The following is an 18,663-nucleotide window of genomic DNA, read 5'->3' as shown; positions in this document are numbered from 1 at the left end:
AAAGAATTATTTATTTGAAAGATTGAGTTACAGAGATGGAGAGGCAGAGGCAGAGAGACAGAAGTATTTTATCTGCTTGTTTATGCTCCATATGGCCCAACAGGTAGTGCTGGTCCAATCGGAAGCCAGAGTCAGGAGCATCTCCCTGGTCACCCATGCGGGTGCAGGGACCCAGGCACTTGGGCCATCCTCCACTGCCCTCCCAGTCCAGTGCAGAAAGCTGGACTGGAATAGCAGCAACCGGGACCAGAACTGGCACCCATATGGGATGCCGTCTCCACGGGTGGAGGATCAACCCAGTGTGCTATGGCACTGGCCCCCATCAGGGATATTTTTCTATAGTACTCTCTCTCCACTGTATCTTTTTCTAGTTGAAGAATTAAGGTGATGCAGGATTAATAGAAGGAGTTTGAGAGGATTGTCTCTCTTTCAATTGTGTTGAATAGTTTGAGAAGCATTAGTTCTTTAAAAGTCCTGTAGAATTCAATAGTGAGGCTGTCTGATCCTGGACTTTTGCTTGTTGGGAGGGTCTTTATTACTCATCCAATCTCTGTCTTGGTTTTTGATTTGTTTAGCTTTTCTATGTGTCTTCATGACTCAATTTTGGTATATTGTGTATGTCCAGGAATCTGTTGATTTTTACTCTAGGATTTCCAATTTGTTAGCAGTCACAACAGATGCCCACATCCTATATTGCAGTGCTAATCTGAGTTTTGGGTACTACACTTCCAAATCAGCTTCATGTTAATATCCCTGGGAAGCAATGTATAATAGCTCAAATTCTTTCATTCCTGTCGTCAAATTGGAGAACTGTAACCTCAATGGGGACTTGAGAACCTGGTCTTGCACAGTGGTAGCCATATAGAAAGTGAACCAGCAGATGGGAGATCTCTCTGCTTCTCTTTCCTTCTCTCTTTGTCTCTGTGTGTCTCTGCCTTTTTTATCATATTAAAATATTTAATTACTTACTTGAAAGAGTTACAGAGAGAGGGAGAGACAGAAATCTTCCACCACCTAATTCATTTTTGAGATGACTTTAATAGCCAGAGTGTGGCCAGGTTGAAGCCAGGAGCTTTCCCTCCGATGTGCATGGCAGCAAGGAGCTTTTCCTGCAATGTGCGTGGCAGCATCCCAGGCACTTGGGCCATCTTTCCCTGCTTTTTCAGTCCATTGGTAAGGAGCTGGATCAGAAATGGAATAGCTGGTACTTAAACTGGTGCACATACAGGATGCCAATGTAACAGATAGCAGCTTTGTCCACTGCACCACAACCACCAGCTCCTCTATCTGCCTTTCCAATAAATAAATCTTTTGAAAAAGAACTGAAGGTAGTAAAAGTCATCATGACTGAGCAATGGCAAATTTATTGAAGTGATCTATTTTCTTAAAGATCCTTTTATGAATTTGAAAGGCAGCACTAGATGGAGAGAATGGGAGAGATTGATCTTCCTCCTGGTTTGTTCACTCCTCAAATGGCTGCAATGACTGCGGCTAGGCCAGACTGATATCAGGAGCCAGGGGCTTCTTCCAGGTCTCTCACAAGGGTGCAGGAGCCCCAATATTTGAGTCACCCTGTGCTGCTTTTCCAGACACATTAGCAGAGAACTGGATCCGTTTGGAGCATTAATGTCTATGATACTCTCCTTGCAGTTGAAGGATTTAGAATCCATTTTGATTATGGGTGGGCCAAGTACAATGTCTTCCAATTGTCCAAGGTTTGGATTAGATGGGTTCTGAGAAATTTTGTTAAAATAGTTATTAATCTTGTTTAGACAAGGTCATAGTCAAAGTGGAGGTTCTCTCCTCCCTTCAGAGAAAGGTACCTCCTTCTTTGATGACCTGTTCTGTCCACTGGGATCTCACTCGCAGAGATCTTTTGCCAGAGTGTCTTGGCTTTCCATGCCTGAAATACTCTCATGAGCTTTTCAGCCAGCTCCGAATGCCTTTAGGGCTGATTCTGAGGCCAGAGTGCTATTTAGGACATCTGCCATTCTATGAGTCTGCTGAGTATCTCACTTCCCATGTTGGATCACTCTCCCCTTTATTTACTCCATCGGTTAGCGTTAGCAGGTACTAGACTTGTCTATGTGCTCCCTTTGACTCCCAGTCCCTCCACCATGACCAACTGTGAACTGAAACTGATCACCTGGAACAGTGAGATGGCATTGGTACATGCCACCTCAATGGGATTGAATTGGAATCCCCTGGTATGCTTCCAACTCCACCACTTGGGGCAAGTCAGCCTGAGCATGTCCCAAATTATACATCTCTTCCCTCTCCCATTCCCACCACCATGTTCAACAGGGATCACATTTCAGTTAATTTTCAACACTTAAGAATAACTGTGCATCAATTACAGATCTAAACCAGTCATATTAAGTAGAACAGATAAAAAAAACTACTAAGAGGGATAATGTATTAAGTTGTTCATTAACAGTCAGGGCTATGCTGATCAAGCCACCGTTTCCCATAGTGTCCACCTCACTCCAACAGGTTTCCCTCTTGGTGTTCAGTCAGTCGTCACTGATCAGGGAGAACATATGGTATTTGTCCCTTTGGGACTGGCTTATTTCACTCAGCATGATGTGTTCCAGATTCCTCCATTTTGTTGCAAATGACTGGATTTCGTTGTTTCTTACTGCGGTATAGTATTCTAAAGAGTACATATCCCATAATTTCTTTATCCAGTCTATCGTTGATGGGCATTTAGGTTGGTTCCAGGTCTTAGCTATTGTGAATTGTGCTGCAATAAACATTAGGGTGCAGACCTCTTTTTTGTTTGCCAATTTAAATTCCTTTGGGTAAATTCCAAGGAGTGGGATGGCTGGGTCGAACCGTAGGTTATCTACGACCTTGTCTAAACAAGATAAGAGTCGGAGAACTCAGAGGGCTTCCATAGCCTTGGAAACTCATGACTGGAGCATAGGGAGATTACTGATGCCATAGACAGGAGTGTCAATTGGTAAAGTCAACAACAGGAGTCACTGTGCACTTACTCCTCATGTAGGATCTCTATCCTTAATGTGCTGTACATTGAGATTTAATGCTATAACGAGTACTCAAACAATATATTTCACTTTGTGTTTCTATGGGGGTGCAAACTGTTGAAATCCTTACTTAATGCATACTAAACTGATCCTCTGTTAAAAAAAAAAAAGAAATTATCAATTCCCAACTTGACTCTCACTGGGATTAAACATGACAATAGGTCTGCTCTGATTTCATCATCATTTTAAAAAAAAATCATCTATTATTTTTCACTTTATGTTTCTGTGTGGGAGCAAACTGTTGAAATCCATACTTGATGTATACTAAGCTGATCTTCTGTATATTAAGATAATCAAAAATGAATCTTGATGTGAATGGAAGGGGAGAGGGAGTGGGAAAGGGGAGGGTTGTGGGTGGGAGGGACGGTATGGGGGGGAAGCCATTGTAATCCATAAGTCGTACTTTGTAAATTTATATGCATTAAATAAAAATTAAAAAAATAGTTATTAATCATAACTCTCAGTTTAAGCTTTTCTTACCAAATTTTCATGTTTGCTGATGTTTATATCTATGGGAAAATTGGGTCTCTGGATTGCAACCAATGAAAGCATCCAGACTAACAGTAATAAGGTCAACAGTCAGCAGAATGATGTCCAGCTGAACTGAAATAGCTTTTCTTATTTGGTAGAGGGGTTACCTCCTGCATTATGCTGACATACTGACATAGACAGTAGATATTGGAGCCTGTCCCTTCTGCCAAATGGAGAATACCATATTTTGGTCCATCATATATATATTTATATATTATAATATATATTATATATTATACTATATATTTCTATACATAATATAGAATTGCATATAATTATTATAAATATATAATTGTATATAATTATTATATATGAATTTGTTATTTATATATAAATAATTATTTCTGATCCAGCTCCTTACCAATGGATTGAAAAAGCAGTGAAAGATGCTCCAAGTACCTGGGTTCCTGGGACACACATCAGAGGAAAAGCTCCTGGTTTCAACCTGGCCACACTCTGGCTATTGAAGTCATCTCAATAATATATATATATATATATATATAAAATACATATAATAAATTATATAATATTATCTGTTTATAATTATATATTATATAATATATTGTATGATAAATTATAATATATTTTATATATGAATATATTTATATACATAAATATATAAATAAATGTAAATATATATATAAGGAATTTATTTATGTAGTTGACAGGTTTACTTACAGAGAGTGAGAAGAAGAGACACAGAAAGGTCTTCCATATGCTCATTTACTCCCCTAATGACTGCAATGTCTGCAGCTGGGCCAATCTGAGCTAGGAGCTTCCAGGTCTCCCATATTTTGGCAGGGACCAAAGCACTTGGAACAGCTTCTACTGCTTTCCCAGGCTATTGCAGAGAGCTGGCTGGGAAAAGGAGAAATGGGGACTAGAACTGGTGCTCATATGGGGTGCCAGCATTGCAGGTAAAGGATTACACCACTGCACCACAGTGCTGGCCCCAGTCTATCCTTTATTAAGGAGATCTCAGTAATCATGTTCAGGTATTGCTGTCCTATATTCATGGCCAAAGTCCTAGCAGGCAACATGGTTTGGAGAATCATAAGCACAAGGTGTGTAGGAGACTTCATTTCTCATACAGCACAGTTAATAACAAGGTTCCAAGAGGGGAAATTACTTGCATCATAGTCTTTGAGAACTAATGGACATCACAGGTGATCTAAAGAATTTAGAAGGTTTGTGAGCCCCTAGAGTGAAAAAGTCACTGGGAGCACAAGGACAGTGCCTAGAGTTTATTTTGATGGATTTTAGCCCCTTTCATTGGAGGGAGGCCCGAAGAAGCTGGACTGATTAGTAAACCTCAGAAGTGTCTTTTCAAGGTGAAGGCAAACTGAGACTGAGGGGTTTTTGGAAAAACGTTGAACAAAAGACATTTCCCACACGTGGTTAAGACACATCATTTATCTACTGATTTTCATCAGATCTGTTAACATTAGGTATAAGGTACAGTGGACATGGTGGATGGCATATAGCAATATGATTTTAGTAATATATCATGAGGTGCTTTTTTTAAATGGATTTAGCAGGTAAAATTGGGCTACCTAATGGGATGTAGCTGGAATAATCACCTTTTTGTTAAATAAATCTGAGGTAATAAATGTTAGTGTATGAAGACATTGAGTTTTCTTTTATTGGGCCTTCTTGGTTATTTTAATCTGGGATCTGCGAATTCTCATTTTCTTTATTTTATTCCTCATCATGTCGGACCAACTCTGCTGCTTTGGGGATTTTTTTAGTACATCTGACATTTGGAAATTTAGACAATAGTATAGTTAAAATGAGATGTACCAAGTAAAGTATTTATTTTTATTCTGATACATATTTTGGAATTCTTCTAAAATTCCTATTGAGTATCCTTGTTAAATTTAGTTGCATCCCAGGTTAAGACTTATTGGAGGCAGGCTCCATGGCTCAATAAGCTAATCCTCCACCTGCGGTGCAGGCACACCAAGTTCTAGTCCTGCTGGGAGAGCCAGATTCTGTCCCAGTTGCTCCACTTCCAGTCCAGCTCTCTGCTATGGCCCAGGAGTGCAATGGAGGATGGCCAAAGTGCTTGGGCCCCGTACCTGCATGGGAGACCAGGAGGAAGCACTTGGCTCCTGGCTTTGGATCAGCGCCATGTGCCAGCCGCAGCACACTGGCGGCAGCGGTCACTAGGGGGTAAACCAACAGAAAAAGGAAGACCTTTCTCTCTGTCTCTCTCACTGTCCACTCTGCCTGTCAAAATAAAAAATAATTTTTATAAAAAGACTTATTGGAGCCACTTTAGTGATTACACCCATGAAACTTTGTTAATAAATGCAAATAGAACCTGGGAAAATTGATGTATATCTTATGCTGTAGAGACTTAAGATTGAACATCTTTTTTTAATCTTTTTTAATTATATAATTCAAAAACAAATTTTAGATTTTTTTTTTTACTTTACTAAGTCACAGCTCTGGCCCCATTAATATGACTTAACAATGTTTTTTCCTCTCAGAATTATCTCTATTGTTTCAGTTAACTGCATGCCTTTTCTTTACATTCAGATTCCCTCAGCTGTCAAAGCTTATTCATCTTAATTCTGTTGTTCCTATTTCCCTCCCTTTTATTCTGTCCCTAGGCTAATTGAGATCATGATTCTCCATTCCTTCTGTGTGGTGTCACAGTAGGCTTGAAGTGTTCTTTTTCTCTTCTGATTTCTAAAGAAAGAAATTATGTATTCCCCCAGTTTAGATATTTTAATAATGCACTCTAAAACAAAGGTTAAATGTTCTTAATTTGACAAGAATTTTCGGGGCCAGTGGTGTGGCATAGTGGGTAGAGCCACCACTTGCAGTGCTGGCAGCTCATATGGATCCAGATCTCTGCTATAGCCTGGGAAAGCAGTAGAAGATGGCCCAAGTCCTGGGCCCCTGCACCCATGTGGGATACCTGGAAGAAGCTCCTTGCTCCTGGCTTTGGATTGGCACAACTCTGGCCATTGCAGCCAACTGGGGAGAGAACCAGTGGATGGAAGACCCCTCTCTCTTCTCTACCTCTCTCTGTGCAACTCTGACTTTCAAATAAATAAATAAATCTTTAAAAAAAGATTTTTTTCTAATTTTAGATTTGTTCTACTTCATTGCCACTTCAGGGTGTGTGTAAGGAGTGCATATCCAGTTTTTCTATTTTGGAATTTGGGGATTTTGTATTAGCTCTGCTGTGTATTCATTTTTCTTGAGCATTGGTGATATCTTCTCCTTAGTTGTATTAAGAGAGAGAGCAATAGCCCTCATGTCTTTTTAGGTAAGTAAGACATATTAAAAACAGAGCATTCAGTATACATTCATAGTATTTTGACTTGTTCAATTGATTTTCCTGACCTCCCTTGGATATTCTTGGTCTTTGCTGTACAACTTTCTATACTCATTAATTCTTTGATATTCCCAAATCCAGAAAATGAATGACTCAACAGCTGTGTTCCTGTATTTGCTGGGACTCAGGGTAAGAAGCAAAGTGGAGGTGTTCAGGAATCTAAAGTTACATGCTACATAGGAAAGCACATCATTTCCTATACAAAGTGACTGGGAAATCCAGAATCTTTTGCACACATATTGGATCCTGAATTATTACTGGACTATTCAGTAAGATTTTAATGTATTTATTTTCTGTGTGTGTGTTTGTATTTCTAAATAAACTCTGCTGGGCTACTTAACATTAACATGTATTGCAGAATTCTTTCATCAGTTTTTACTTTTAAAAAGTTTCTCTTTCAGTTTTATGGGAGAGGGTAGAAGTTTCCTGCTATGTAACTGAAAGTTCATTCATTCATTAAAGTTAAAAATATTTGTTGCAAATTGGTAGAATACTATTAATTCTCATGTGATTTACATGAAACTAAATACATTCTCTATTTTGTTTTGCTTAAAATTTCTGCATGTGTGGACTTCTTTTTTCCTTCTTGCCCCAAATCCCTTTGTGTATTGGGATGGCAAATGGGTTTTACACTGGAGAAAACATGTTATTTTGGCAAAGAAGTACTTAGCCTTCCTGCTTCAAGTATTCAAATATTGCATTGGAAATCAGTATATTTGTTTACTGTACAAATGTCCTTCATACAATTTTGTAATCTTCTGGGATGGGAGAGGAAACAGGAAATAGGAGGATTATGGGTGGGAGGGATGTTTTGGGGGAGGGGAAGCCACTGTAATCCAAAAGCTGTACTTTGGAAATTTATATTTATTAAAAAAATTAAACAATTTTGTAATCTTCATCTTCCTTTTTATTTCATCCTTTTTAAAAAAAGATTCATTTATTTTACTTGAAAATCAGAGTTACACAGAGAAGGAGAGAGAGAGAGAGAGAGCAGTCTTCCAACCGCTGGTTCACTCCCCATTTGGCCACAATGGCTGGAGCTCTGCCAATCCAAAGCCAGGAGCCAGCAGCTTCTTTTGGGTCTCCTATGCAGGTGCAGGAGCCCAAGGGCCTGGGCCATCCTCTACTGCTGGATAGTAAGTCTTACTTGCCTAAAAAGATGGATAGTAATTTGAGTAGCCAGGACTTGAACTGGCACCCAATTGGAATGTCAGCACTGCAAGCCACAGCTCTACTTGCTACTCCACAGCATCGGCCCCCTAAATTCTTATGAGTATTGCTACACGATTGGAATTTATAATTGATAATGCTGAACAATTGAAACTGTCTTATTTACAATTGTAGGACTGGATATGGCAGTTCTACTTGAAGTAAAGTATGTAGCCTGCTTATTGTATGATTTTCGGAAAAGCATGTATTTATATATAACAGCAGATCTGTTAATCATTTAAAAGTGAATTGTCATGATTACCCAGATGTAAAGAATGCAATATGTGCTAATGAGTTAGCAGTCACAGACATTTAGAATTAGAGGGATTTTAGAACTTTTTCAATACTGCAGTTTTTATGAAAAACTAATAATTTTTTTTTATTTGACAGGTAGAGTTATATACAGTGAGAAATCAGAAAGGTCTTCCTTCCATTGGTTCAGTCCCCAGATGGCTGCCACAGTTGGAGCTGTGCCCATCCAAAGCCAGGAGTCAGGTGCTTTCTCCTGGTCTCCCATCCGGGTGCAGGGCCCAAGCACTTGGGCCATCCTCTACTGCCTTCCCGGGCCATAGCAGAAAGCTGGACTAAAAGAGGAGCAACCAGGACTAGAACACTTTGCCCATAAGGGATACCAGCACCACAGGTGGAGAATTAACCAAGTGAGCCACGGCGCTGGCCCCCGATAAATTTACTCTTAACAAAATATCAAAATATCTTATTTAGTATAAAGTTAGTAGTGAAAAGAGACTACCTTGTTGAACACAGAAATTTGAGATTATATTTCTTGGTATTAATTTGCATCTTAAGGCTTATTGCCTAGTTTATTTCAATATTTCAATCTAATATTCCTAATAATATCTTGTACTTAGTGGTTCACTGTGTGCCAGACAATATTCTTTTGATTTTTTAAAAGATTTATTTATTTATTTATTTGGAAGTCAGAGTTACACAGATAGTGAACAAGAGGAAGAGAGAGAGAGAGAGAGGTCCTCCATCTGCTGGTTCACTCCCCAGATGGCCTAAAAGGTCAGAGATATGCCAATCTGAAACCAGGAGCCAGGACCTCTTCAGGGTCTCCCATGCAGATTCAGGGGCCCAAGGACTTGGGCCAACTTCCTACTGCTCTCCCAGGCTATAGCAGACAGCTGAATGGAAAATGGAGCAGCCTGGACTTGAACCGGCCTCCATATGGGATGCCCCCACTGCATGCAGTGGCTTTACTAGCTACACCACAGCACTGGCCTCAAGACAATGCTCTAAAATGATGCATTAATTATTCCCAAATATTGAAAAGTGGCATGGTACACATTTGAATGTGTTGTTTTGTACTAGTTGTAGAAACAGTTTAAAATATATTTATATTTAAAAATGTAAGCTTTGATCTAAAGGTTTACTTTCCCTTAAGGTGCCTGTTTGGAAACTGAGAGATCATTGAAGTCTCAAGATAGAGTACAACTGATCTTATCCAAGCCTCCTTTATCACATGAGGATGCTAAATGCCAAGCCCAGAGAAGTAAAGTGAATTGTTCAAGGTCACATAGGTAAGTTGTGGCAGGGATAATTCTGTATTAGCATTAGGTATCCTGATACATAGGCCACTGTTCTGTCAATTTTGTACTCCTTCTGGAGTTAAAGATTCTAAGTTGTGGAAAATTGAATTTGGAAATTTAGTGGTTGCTATGTTGTTATGGTGAGAAATTTCTGTGTATAGCTATGAGTTGCTTAAATTTTATTCAATATATTTTTCTAGTATGTTTGCTATTTATTTGAAATGTATAACAAGTAGCTTCATCTATTTGCCAAAAGAATTTTTAAAGATTTATTTATATTATTTGAAAGTCAGAATTACACAGAGAGAGAAGGACAGGCAGAGAGAGTGGTCTTCCATTCACTGGTTCACTCCACAGTTGGCCTCCATGGCTGGAGCTGTGCTGACTGGAAGGCAGGAGCCAGGAGCCTCTTCCTGGTCTCCTATGCAGGTGCAGGGGCCCAAGGACTTGCACCATTTTATAGTGTTTCCCAGGCCATAGCAGAGAGCTGGATAGGAAGTGGAGCAGCCAGGTCTTGAACTGATGCCCCTATGGAATACCAGCACTGCAGGTGGCAGCCTCACCCACTATGCCACAGTGCCAGCCCTTGCCAAAAGAATTTATAGAAGCTATTCCATATATACACTTAACAATTATTTAGTTACTTGACATGAACTATCCCTGCATATTTGAAAATTTTGAATGGTATCACTTGGGTTTTAAGAATGTTATATTTTAGGTCTCTTAATATTTTTAGTGATGATGTTTTAAAGGCCCTTTCTGTTTTATGAAAAATGATAAGGATTTTGTTTTACAATGGCCATAGTATTACTACTTAAAGCAATAGATTAAATAACACTTTTAAACAAAGTCATTTAATACTGAATTCTAACACACTGGTATATTTTAAAGTGAGAAGCCGGATTTCTTTCAGATATTCTAAAGAAGAATGATAATCAAAATTGAAGACATCTACAGTTTTTAATCACTTGTTTTAAGTATTGGTCATAATGGTCCAATTTTGAGTTTAATTTTAATTAGCTTTTAAATGATTCAATATGTTTTATAGAAAAAATTCGGAGAACATAATTATATACTCAACCTCCCTCCCTTCTTTTTCCTTCTTTGTCATTTTTTTTAGCTTATGAAATGACATTTTCAGTTTAATTTACATTAAAAAGGGTTCTTGAATCAAGGGACAAGTTTAACAGGCAAAAAACAAAAAGATCGTAATTTAGAGGGAATATAGACAATGGCTCTAAACAATATTTGAATATCACATCTAAACAATATTTGAATAAATTGATAAATATTTTAATTTCTCCTACTAAAATGCTCAAAGTCTTTAATTATTTATCAAATATTAGTGCAAAATTATGGATTTAAATGATCCCAAAAAGTGATGAATTTTTGTGTAATAAAGTCCAATTTTTGTCAAGGCTTTTTGAAAGTCTCACAGAAAACTTATGTTTGTGAATGGGAAGAATAATACCAAAATATCCATACTACCAAAAGCAATTTGCAAATTCAATGTAATCCCAATCAACATACCAACGATGTTCTCAGAGCTAGAAAAAATGATGCTAAAATTCACATAGAAACATGAGAGATGCTTAACATCTAAAGCAATATTATAAAGCAAAAAAAAGCTGGAGACATCACACCATATTTTAAGACATATTACAGGGGTCAGCACTATGACAAAGCAGGTAAAGTCACCGTCTGCAGTGCCGGCATCTCATATGGGTGCCAGTATGTTTCCCAGCTGCTCCACTTCTTATACCCCTCTCTGGTATAGCCTGAGAAAAAAGTAGAAAATGGCCAAAGTCTTTGGGCCCCTGCACCTGCATAGAGACCTGGAAGAAGCTCCTGACACTTGGATTCAGATCAACAGAGCTCCGGCCATTGTGACCATTTGGGGAGTAAACCAGTGGATGGAAGACCTCTCTCTCTCTCTGCCTCTACCTCTCTGTAACTCTGCCTTTCAAATAAATATACTGCAAAAAAAAAAGAAGAAGTGTTAGCACTGATATAATAACAGACACATAGTTCAATGGAAAAGACTTGGTAGCATAGAAATAAACCCAAATTTCTACCAGCAACTCATATTTAACAAAGGAACTAAAATGAACTGGAGAAAGAAGAATCTCTTTCACAAGTGGTGCAGAGGAACTTGATTATCCATATGTAGAAGCCTGAAAAGAGACTCCAACATCTCTTACACTATGTGAAAGTGAACTCACAGTGAATTAAAATGTAATCATAAGACCCAAACCCAAGTAAACATAGGGAAACTCTAAATATTGTCAACACACAATAGCTTTTGGGTAAGATTCCAATAGCAATAGTCACAAAAATAAAAACAGAGACATTTGAGTATATCCAACTAAGATACTTCTTCACAACAAAGTAAACATCAGAGTGTAGATACAATGAACAGATGGCAGGAAAAATTAAAACTCTGAATGTTTACAGATTTCCAGAACATTTACATGAATTGGAAAAACTCCAAAAAATACAGTGAAGAAACAGGCAAGGATCTGAATAGACATTTCTCAGAAGAAATGTACATGGTCAAAACATGTGAATATGCCCGATGTCACTAGCCATTATGTAAATATAAATCAGAACACCATATCAGTCTCCAACACCTGTGGGAGAATACAACACTCAGGTGTTTGTGTGTGCAGCAAGTGGGTTTAGAGGACCCTGTTCACCTCTGGAGAGCAGAGCCTACAGGGAGGTAAAGAAACCTTACTGCGCAGGGGCATGCTAATCTTCTCTGTATCATTCCAATTTTAGTATATGTGCTGCCGAAGCGAGCACATGTGCTGCCGAAGCGAGAAAGAGATGAAAAGAATTTATCTCAGCTAGCCACTAATATTCAAGAAACAAGGTCTTCAGGAAAGCCAACTCAACTGACATTTTCATGTCATTGTTAAATAAAGGAAAAATTATCTAGGTTCAGCAATACGTAGTTTATAAGAGAAAGACTACAGAGTAATTTCCTTGGCATAGAAATAACTTTGTTTTTTTTTTTTTTTGTTTTGTTTTGTTTTTTTTTTTTGTTTTTTTTTTTTTTGTTTTTTTTATCCATGAGGGCTTGCTATCACCACCACACACCCACATCCCATATACAAATGCCTGGCTTGAGTGGTAGCTTCTCTGCTTTGAGGCAAGTTTCTGCTAGTGTGCACCCTGGGAGGAGACGGAGGATGGCAGAAGTGCTTGGGTCCCTGCACCCAAATGGGACATCCAGAATGAATTCCCAGTTCCTGGTTTTGGCTTGGTCAAGCTTTGGCTATTGCAAGTGTCTGGGGAGTGAAGCAGTGGTTCCCTCTTCCTGTCACTCTGCCTTTCAAATCAATAACTGTTGTTGGTAATGACTAATAATGATATTCACTGATTGTCAAATTTTGAATCTATTAATTATAGACAATTTCTCTTTGTATTTTTAAACTTTCATAATGTTCTGTAGCCAATTTCATCACTAGAAATAAAAACTTTTCCTCAAAAAAAAAAAAAAAGAAACCTTACTGCTTTCCTAATGTGCTTATTAAGTTCTTGACCAGCGCCTGTTAGTCTTGCCACAAACTTTCTAGTCTTACTACTTTCCTTCTTCTTCTTCTTCTCTGTGACTTGTAAAATAGTATACATTCTATATACTGTGGATACTTTTGATTTATTTTATTCCTTCGGTCTCCTATGAAGTTCCTCCACAAAAGCACAGCCCTCAAAATATTCATTCATTTATGCAGTCTGCAGATTTCATGAGCTACTAAATTCCAAGTAGTATGTTAAAGGCAAGATCTGGGCCTAAGAGAAAAGTGGTCTAAATTCTGTGCCTAGAAGAGGATTTGGGACATAGTAGAACTTCAGTGAAGTGCTATGTGAATGACATGCACTCATTAAATGAGTAATCTAAAGCATACACTTCATTTAAGCAACACAGCAGCCCTACTCACCTCAGGTAGAGCAATTGAGAGGAATAATGTGAACAAAAATAAGACATCAATAAGTTGAATAATAACAGAGAAAAAACAAAATGAGATAGATGCCAACATTACTGAGCTATTTTTGAGGAATTAAATTGATAGAGGGGCTGGCATTGTGGCCAAGTGGGGAAAGCTGCAATCTGTGAGGCCAGCATAACATCTGAGTTCCACTTTGAGTTTAGGAATCTCCACTTCCAATTTAGCTCACTGCTAAACACCTGGGAAACCAGCAGAAGATGGACGAAGGACTCAGGTCCTTGCCACTCATGTGGGAGACTTGGATGAAGCTCCTGACTCCAGCATGCCCCAGGCTCAACTGTTGAAACTCTCTGGGGTGTGAGCCAGCAGATGAAAGCTATCTATGTCTTTCCCTCTCTCTCTAAATCCACCTTTCAAATAATAAAGATTTAATAAACAAATTAACTGATTTCAAAATACACAAAAACATGAACAATACTATATCATTTTTATGCCAAACTGATAAAAAATAACAAATGCTAGAGAGCACATGGGAAAAGAAAACCACCATATATGGTAGGTGAAAACACAAGTTAGTACAGATGTTATGCAGAACAGTATGGTCATTCCTTAAAAAGGATAAAAATTGGGGCTGGCGCTGTTGTGCAGTGAGTTAAAGCCCTGGCCTGAAGGGCCAGCATCCCATTTGGGTGCCAGTTCTAGTTCCAGCTGCTCTTCTTCCAATACAGCTCTCTGCTATCTCCTGGGATAGCAGTAGAAGATGGCCCAAGTCCTTGGGCCCATGCACCCATGAGGGAGACCCAGAGGAAGCTCCTGTCTCCAGGTTTCAGAATGGCATAACTCTGGCCTTTGTAGTCATCTGTAGAGCGAACCAGCTAATGGAGGACCTCTCTGTGTCTCTACCTCTATTGTAACTCTTTCAAATAAATAACAAAAATTAAACTAAGATAAAAATTGACCTACCATGTGAGAGTTATCTTGCTCTTGGCTATATAGAATAAGGAAATTTTATTAGAAGGAAAGGAGGAGAGCATATCAAAGATACAGCAATTTTCCCATAACACAGCCACTATAACACAGTTCACTGCAGCCAGGATGTGAAACCAATCTAGCTGTCCATCAATGAAAAACAATGGACAGGGCAACCTCTTTTAGATACAAAAAAAGAACAAAATATTATTAAATTAATTGAAATAAGCCAGAAGCAGGAACACAAATGTCACCTGGTCCTTGTCGCATGTGGAAGTGAAAGAAAATAATGGATCTGAACACAGAACTGTGATTACTAGAGGCTGAGAAGGGAAGCAGCTAGGGATAGAGGGGGATTGGATAATAGGTATCAAAAATCAAAGAGGCAGAAAGAACTTCTGGTGTTCCATAATATAATGAGATGACTACATTCAACCATATTAGGTTCTGTGTAAAGAACTGAAGGAGAGGAGCTGGTAGTCTCAAATCATGGAGAAGAATTAGAAACTGTAGTTGCTTGGGGGCCAGCATTGTGGCACAGTGGGCTAACACCCTGGCCTGAAGCACCAGCATCCCATGTGGGTACCAGTTCTAGTCCTGGCTGCTCCTCTTCTGATCCAACTCTCTGCTATGGCCTGGGAAAGCAGTAGAAGATGGCCCAAGTCCTTGGGTCCCTGCACCCAAGTGGGAGATCTGGAAGAAGCTCCTGGTTCCTGGAATCAGATTGGCAGAGCTCCGGCCATTGTGGCCATCTGGGGAGTGAACCGGCAGAGGAAGACCTCTCTCTCTCTCTGCTGCTACTTCTCTCTGTAACTCTGTCTTTCAAATAAATAACTCTTTAAAAACTTAATAAAACTGTAGTTGCTTAGCTTGATCACTTTTTACTGCATAAATGTGTGCAAATATTGCACTACACCCTGTAATAATGCATGACTAGGACACATTAATCACAAATTATTTCAATGAAATTTTAAAAATTAGAAGCATTTCTTTATATTAACAATGAACTATTTGAAAATGAAATTAGAGAAACATTTCCATGCATAGCAGCATAAGAACCAGGAACCAATGTCTTCAATGTTATCAGTGATGAATCAGATTCACAGCCCCCAGCACTCAGTTTTTGCCATATACTTTACCATGGCAATTGTGGGCATATAGTAGTAAATCAATGGACAGGAATCCTTTGTCTCTAAATCTGCTAAATAAATAAACAAGGAATTCATCAAAGAAAAAGAGATATCAATTTGGATGCCAGGCACAAAAACACATGCACTTGAGCTATCCTCCAGTTTGTGATGCCAACAAATCTTTCAGACATGTTACATTTTCAGAGACTTTTCTGTAATCTTGCTAAGCTTTCTGGAAATCTGCCTTATAGCAAAGGGTTTCCCAATTCCATTACACTCATGATTTTTCTTTTGGGTGATATATTAGTTTACCATCTAGAGATAATTTATGGTACAAAACTTTTCTATGCATGCATGTTTTCTCATTTGTGAGTCTATTCATGGGAATTGAAGACTGATTTATAACAGAAATACATTTTCCAAATTCATTGCATAGACTTTTGTTCCTTATGAATTCTCTGAAGTCTGTTGATGTCTAATTTCTGGCTAAAGGTTTTATTGTATTTACAGCATGCAAAGACTATCACCTTTTGTGAATTCTGTGTCTATACAAGCCTGAAATAAAGAAAATGTTTTTGCACAATCAGTATACGCCTAAGAAACCACCTGTGTCAATTCTCTGATGTACCATTGACTTCTGACTCTAATAATATTTATAAGCTTTCTCCTTTACATGAGTCTCTGTTGGATAGGATGTGATTTCCAGCAAAAGGTTTTGTCACAATACTTACATGAATTTTGGAGAAAAGCTCTTCCACATTCATTATATTGTTAAGGTCTCTCCCTTGTTCAAATTCCATGATGGATTATGAGGCATTACCTATGTGAAATGACTTTCTCACATTTATTTCATTCATTAGATATATATGTTGTGCATTCTGATATAAGGAGAGATTTGGGCAGAGCTTTCCAACACTCATTACACCCATAAGGTTTCTCTCCCACGTGAATTCCCTGTTGTCTTATGAGGTATGGCTTCTAATTAAAGGGATTTTACTTTCAAAGGAGTTTTTCCCTATATGAATTTGATGATGTACAATGAGGGCTGAATTATGGTAAAAGGCTCTGAGTCATTACATTCATAAAATTGCTCCCCATGAGAATTCTTTTATGTTTGATGAGGTCTGATTTGCACCACAAAGGCTATTCACATGTATTATATTCATGCATTTCTCCCCTTGGTGAATTCTCTAATATTTCATGAGATATAACTTGCACAAAAAGGTCAAGTAGAAAATTCCCTGTGTGGATACTCTGATATCTTATGAGTTATGAAGTACAGCAAAGAGGCTTTCCACCATCCTTCCATCCATAAAACCTACCTAAATTGAGCAACAAAGATATAGAAAACCTAAACACACACATAACCAGATGGAAATGATACCAGTAATAAAGACCATCACTACCAAGAAAACCCCAAAACTGGAAGGCTTCACTGCTGAATTCTAACAGACATTTAAAGCACTAACTGCAATTCTTCTCAAGTTATTCAAAACAATTGAGAGAGAGGCGATTCTCCCAAATTCTTTCTATGAAGCCAACATCACCTTCATTCCTAAACTTGAAAAAAGTGCAACAAAGAAAGTAATTATAGACCAATTTCCCTGATGAACATACATGCAAAGATCTGCAACAGAATTCTGGCCAATTGAATCCAACAATGCATCAGAAAGATCATCCACCCAGACCAAGTGGGATTTATCCTTGGTATGCAAGGATGGGACCAAAGGCTTTTCCACAGTCATTTCATTTATAAGCTTTCTCCATGGTGTGAAGGCTCTGATACTTTCTGAGGTTTGACTTCTCAGCAAAGGTTTTTCCACAGTCATTGCAATCATAAGGTTTCCCCCAGTACAAATTGTCTGATGCTTTGTGAGCTTTGATTTCTCAGCAAAGGCTTTTCCACAATGATTGCATTCATAAGGTTTCTCCCCTCTGTGAATTCTCTGATGATTTATGAGGTTTGCCTTCTGGCCAAAGGATTTTCCATAGTAATTGCATTCATAAGGTTTCTCACCTGTGTGAATTCTCTGATGATTTATGAGGTTTGCCTTCTGGCCAAAGGATTTTCCACAGTCATTACATTCAAAAGGTTTCTCACCTGTGTGAATTCTCTGATGATTTATGAGGTGTTTCTTCTGGCCAAAGAACTTCCCACAGTCATTAGATTTGTAAGATTTCAACCCTGTGTGAATTCTCTGATGTCTAATGAGATCTGACTTCTGGTGAGTGGTTTCCACACAATCATTACACACATGAGGGTTTTCCACAATATGAGTGCTGTGATGGAGGGTATTTAATACTGAATGAATTCCCACAAGGTTTACATGCATAGGATTTCTTCCCTATATTTGGTCTATGATTCAGTCTAACATGTGATTGGTAAATGACAGGTTCCACAGTCCCAATATACTTATAAATGTTCTCTCTTTTCAGGTGAATACAATCAGAATTCCACAGTCAGTCAGCTGGGAGGGGTGGATGAATCCGGAAACAGCTGGTTTCCTTGTACTAAAACAAGCGCCATATCACGAAGGACTCTTGCATTTCTTTTTCTTTTTTGCATTTTTCACATTTTCTTATTTATCATGGTTTGTAATAAATTTTCTGATGTGGGTTGTGGTTTTGAGGCTGGCTTAAGGAGTTCAGGGAACCAGAGGAATGGTCTTTTTCAATTAGGGCACAGCTGTTGTTTCTCTCCAATTCTGGCTTTCTGTAATTGCTTTGGGTGCCTCAGGCAATTTTTCATTTTGAGCGACTTTTTCCTAAATGCTTTGTTGGTCTGAGTTGGTTTTGCCTTTTTCCTTTTCAAATTGTGTATTCTGATGCAATACAAACAAGGGTTTAGAACGAGGATCCATCAGGAAATTGAAAAACAGAACATATTGGGTTTTCATGATTAGAAATCATAGGCAACATGACCAA

The 18,663-nt window shown here is 38.4% G+C and overlaps 1 pseudogene; it reads right to left on the bottom strand.

The window, feature by feature from the left end:
- Positions 1–12,423: 12,423 nt before the first annotated feature.
- LOC138848061 (U6 spliceosomal RNA) lies at positions 12,424–12,491 on the bottom strand (annotated as a pseudogene).
- Between the last annotated feature and the right edge of the window lie 6,172 nt (positions 12,492–18,663).

The sequence above is a fragment of the Oryctolagus cuniculus genome, chromosome 21 (genome assembly GCF_051225735.1).
Source record: "Oryctolagus cuniculus isolate XC-2025 breed Fujian yellow rabbit chromosome 21, ASM5122573v1, whole genome shotgun sequence".
Taxonomy (NCBI): domain Eukaryota; kingdom Metazoa; phylum Chordata; class Mammalia; order Lagomorpha; family Leporidae; genus Oryctolagus; species Oryctolagus cuniculus.
The sequence above is the reverse complement of the archived record's forward strand: the minus strand, read 5'-3'. Positions and strand labels throughout refer to the sequence as shown.